A 5,172-nucleotide genomic window follows, 5' to 3' on the forward strand; every position below is an offset into this window, starting at 1 on the left:
TCTTCCACATCATTCTCCAACACTGTTGACGTAGTGTAAACGTCCAGCGCTTCTGGGTTCTACGTCAGATTGAGGCTTATTATTGTCTGATGCTGGTCATGTGTGATGCTGGCCAATAATAAGCCTACGTTCTGACATAGAACCCAGAAGCACTGGGATGTTTACACTACGTCAACAGCGTAGGAGAATGACGTGGAAGAGAAGAGATTGTTGAATAATGAAGAGATTGTTGAATAATGAATAATATCTTTATTTGTGTTTTGAAGATGAACGAAGGTCTTACGGGTTTTGAACGACATGAAGGTGAGTAATTACTGACAGAATTTTCATTTTTGGGTTAACTAACCCTTTAACTTGCTCATGAACTAATGGGCTGACAATTTTAAACAAGTGGCTTAGTTTCCCTTTTATTTTTCTATCAACTAATCTAATTCCACTGTCATAAACAAATGTAATCTAATGCCAAACATCATCAATCTTGCACATTTGATTACTCAACAAGAGATTGTTCAGAGATTGCAGTTTTGGTGAGAGTTTGTTCTGTCTCAAAGCAAGCATCAATTTCTGAATGAAGTTAAAAGTATTTTTCATGTCTTTTGGGTAATCCAAATTTAAAGCATAAAACAGACCAAAATAGATGCAAATTGCCTGAGGCAGGTTCTGCAGATTATCCATTACAATACCTTTCTCAACAATGATGGCAGTAGACACTGGGCAAAGGTAGAGTTTATTTAGAGAGGGAAGTTGTTCTTCATCAATGACAGTCAGCACCCCAACAGATAGTTGTGCCCAGGCTTCATCAACATCACATACCTGAATGAAACCAAACAATAAAAATATTACAACAGAGAAAAGTGAAAAGGCATGATCTATAAATTATAAATTAAAATTTTCCTCAAAAACCTTAATTTCTTTTTGACTGAAGAAAGAAAGATATGGACATCTTGGATGACATGGGTGTAAGTAAATTATCAAGAAATTTTAATTTGAAAGTGAACTAATCCTTTAAGATTACAGTCCACAGTTAAAGAGTTTATCAACAAAACCCCACAACACTTTAGACAACAGCTACAGCTAGATAGATTGTAAGCAAAACCATGATAAACTCAGAATATTAATACAAAATTAAGGCTGCAGTAAACTCACCCCTGTATTCATTTGCTGCATAAGCTCATCTAATTTCTCTCCAATGCTTCTTGAAGACTTGAAGATTGTGACAAAGCGTGGTGTGTACCGATCCACAGCACCATAAAAGTTACTCTGCAGATCTGTGGGGACTATCCTGTTAAACTCTGCAAACACCTACAACACAGGCAAAAAAAGGCATGAGACAGCGTGGAAATCTTTCAACGAACAATTATTAATAATTGTTTAATAATTACAATTATTAATAATCTTTCAATGCATGGTCAGGCCAACAGGCCAATTCTAAAGCCAAACCTAAACAGAATGTGGTTTATAATGGTGGAAAAGGGTATGAATAAGTACTTACTTGTCTCTCTGTAAAAAGAGCTGGCCACTGCTCCATCTGCATCCACAACTTCACCTCTTTGCATTGAGAAGGTCTGGTCCATCTTTGATGCAGTGATAAAGTAGTTGAATAAAAAAAAGTCAGCATAAAAAATAAAAATAAATCACTTTTACAGTGCTTTCATTACAATCTGAATTTACTCAATTTAAAATAATAATAGTTTAATGCTGTTGTGAAATCACATACTGTCAAAAAGCATCACATACTTCATCTCTGCATAAGCTGCAGATTACATTTAACTGTAGATGTGCGCCATTTCACCAGATTTGGAACCTTAATAATTAAACCGATGCCAACAGAGGAGAATGCATCAGTGAAAATGGTAAAATAGAAAACCATAATTCTTACATTTGGGACAAATAAATCGCTTTTCAGGCATTCCAGGAACTGTTATGGTAACTTACCTGATAGTGTTATGCGCAAAAACAAACAAACAGGCCAAACCATATTCTTCAAGCTCTAATTATCTCAATTATTTGGTAACGTTAGACATTAAGGAAATCAGTAAAAATTAGCGACAGACAGTAAAAAAAAAAAAAACATTCACACAAAAGTCGCATGCTTGATTACTCACCTTATTATTATTCCAAAAACGTAGCGAAGCTCCAGATAAAAATGTAGGTAGTCTGTCAAAGTCTTTCCACATCTGCAAAATTGGCGCCGAAAATGAAATACGCACAGAATCTATTGCGCATGCTCTCACAAGTGCCACTTCTTCTTCTTTGTTTTTTCTGCACATTAGGCATGCTTAAATTCACTGCTGCCTCTTACTGGTTTAGTAACGTCATTGCATCCTTTGTTGTTACTTGCTTATTTCAAGTAAGCGTCACTCAAACGATTGAGTAACTTGTAATTTTCACCCTGCAATTGACTGTAACTCAACAAAACCTAGTAAGAAGTATGTATTTTATATTACTGAGTAAAGTTTACTAAGTATATGTGAGTCAGGAAAGCTATTGGATTTTGGCTGCATGGATGCGCAGGGAGTTCTCGCCCAGAACGGAACCATACCACCAAACTGTATCCTAATTGTCAATCGTATTTGACAGTAGTGGTCCTGACAGAACATACTCTAGTTAAAATGTGAACAAACTAATATGTTAGCAAACTAGCTTGTTAAAGCTAGCTAAGTTTATACTAATAAAAGTGTTCACATTGAGATTACATGAATGTTTTAAATTACATGTATGAATTAGTGTACTCAAACATTTCAAGTTAAGAACAATTAAATATATAAGTAAAAAATAAAAATCTGACAGTTCTGCTTATTTAAACTTTGAATTTCTTAACTTAAAAAATTTGAGGCAACTGATTGCCTTAATTTTTGTTTTGTTTGTTTTGCCAACTTATTTGGGTTTACAGTGTTGATTACCTAATAAGGAACTATCTCCTACATTCGATATTACTTACTGCTAAGTTAAGCTTGTTTCTATATTAACAGTAGTAGCTGAAGTGTTAATATAGTTCTACTCATTTTTCCTGCATCCTGCATAGTTACTTATTAATGACGGACCATTATTCTAAAGTGTTACCAAATATTTAATATGTAACAACACGCGGTGAGCATGTATGAGTGCGGTTTCTGTGCAGAACGCCTCAATGAGTTTAACAACACCTGCAACGCAGATCACACTTCATATATGGAACGAAGCAAACATGTTTCCAGTTATTTAAGTAAGGAATTTCTAAGAAATCCTGAAAATTTTAAACAACACCTAAACAAACAATTTTGTGAATTGGCTTTAGGGGACTGAGATTCTCAAATATCTCTCATTTTAGTATCAATAGTGTCTCAGATGTTTCTCCTAAAATTTCTTAGGAGAAATAAAAGTAGACACAACTGAGACATTAGAAAGTTCTGAGAAAAATGAGTCCAAATTGAGAATGGGCTGTGAGAAACATGTGAGATCTCTTTATTGTCTTTCAGAGGCTGCTCTTTTTTATTATTATTGTCATTTTATGCCATTTAAAATTTTCACCTTTAATTGACAGGACAGCTGGAGGAGGGACAGGAAACAATGGGAACATGAGCAGGAAAGTACTTTTAGCTGGGACCCTTGCTGATTGAGGGGCAGTTTTCTCAATGTTGATGTGCTGCCCACAAGGCTATGACTCTGACAGAGGTTTCTCTAAGCTCAGGGTACTAAATGGTGATTTTCTTATACGTCTCATTTAGATATCAGTTTTGTCTTCAGATGTCTTAAATCTTATATTAGAAGGAACATGTTCAATTACATATTTTTATTCTTAATACCTAAACTATCATTTAAATACCATTATACATTTCAGAAAATGAAGGGTTACTGGTTTAAATTTACCTTCAATGCCCAGCATTGTACATGCAGCACATTTCCCAAACACACTAGAAAGGGATTAGATACTGTATGTGTAAGATAAATACTTTATTTTTATCAAAAGTAACACTAGTGTACCAGTCATTGTTGCGTAACCTTTTTTTTTTTTTTTTGTTTAGCATTGAAAATTTGGTCTTGTACAACCCATTTTGTATGCATGTTAATATAGGTCATGATTTTCTCATTTGATTTTCAATCATTTTGCAACAAAACACTGTCTACACTAAACAACTTCAAATATGACAATTCATATTTAAGTAAGGAGAAAAATATGAGCACAGTGTGTGATGTTATTGAGATCTCATCTAAAACTTTAGAGGAGACAAAAATCTGCGATTCTTAGCTAGAGATTCTGGAGAAAAGTATGAGCACAGTGTGTGACGATGATGAGATCACTTCTGAACTTTAGAGGAGACAAATGTGAGAACTCCAGAGTCTCTAGCCTCTGGCTAGAGCCCTGGTACACTAGAGTTAAGTCATTCAGAAAGGTGGCCCAGGCACACATAGTCATGGTCCACTAGAGTTAAGCCATTCGGCATGGTAGCCCAGGCACACATAGTCATAGGCCACTAGAGTTAAGTCATTCGGAACGGTAGCCCAGACACACATATATTTTAAAACATACAGTCTTTTGGTTCTTAAAGGAGAGAAAAAGGTAGATCTGCTTGTTTGGGGGGAAGGGGTGTTCTGCCTATCTAGCAGCTTGTTTTCTCACTCAGGAGCACGTATATATTTTTTGGTGTATTGTGTCTTTCTTCCATTATCCTGTGCAACTGGGCTGGGTGAAAAGTTGCTTTACAAATGTATATAGAAATAGCCTCAGCTGTTGCACAACTGTGCTCCAAACTCTAAATCTAGAATGCCTGGACCAAGACCAAATGCATTAACATTGCCATATCCATTACCATGCCAATCTCTCTGAGAGTTGTCATGACAGAAATCCTGTTGATGTTGAATAACAGCTGATTAATTCATGATACTTGTGCTAGCTGTCTATCTGCCAGATATTAGGCCACATTTACATTGTTCAAGTGACCCAATTTTTTGTGGCACATATCAGATGTGACCCACGAACGTGTAAGCAGGAAAAAAAAAAACACATGGATTATGATATTCTCAGATCAATTTCAGGCCTCATTTATGTGTGTAAATAAATAAATATGAATCTTTCAGTCAGTAGCAATGAAGCAACAAGGGTAGGGGTGTTTATTTGGGTGTCGATTTCATATATCAGTGTCTAATAATATTTGGATCTAATAATAAGAATCTTGGAAAAATAGTTTAAAA

At 35.3% G+C, this 5,172-nt stretch overlaps 1 long non-coding RNA gene across 1 annotated transcript; it reads right to left on the bottom strand.

The window, feature by feature from the left end:
- Positions 1-1,270: 1,270 nt before the first annotated feature.
- LOC307163153 lies at positions 1,271-2,318 on the bottom strand. The gene is made up of 3 exons (XR_013822027.1): positions 2,106-2,318; positions 1,493-1,574; positions 1,271-1,302 (listed from the first exon to the last, which is right to left on the bottom strand). It is a non-coding gene; the product is annotated as an uncharacterized lncRNA (long non-coding RNA).
- Between the last annotated feature and the right edge of the window lie 2,854 nt (positions 2,319-5,172).

This window comes from Squalius cephalus, assembly GCF_949319135.1.
Source record: "Squalius cephalus genome assembly, chromosome: 8".
NCBI classification, from domain to species: domain Eukaryota; kingdom Metazoa; phylum Chordata; class Actinopteri; order Cypriniformes; family Leuciscidae; genus Squalius; species Squalius cephalus.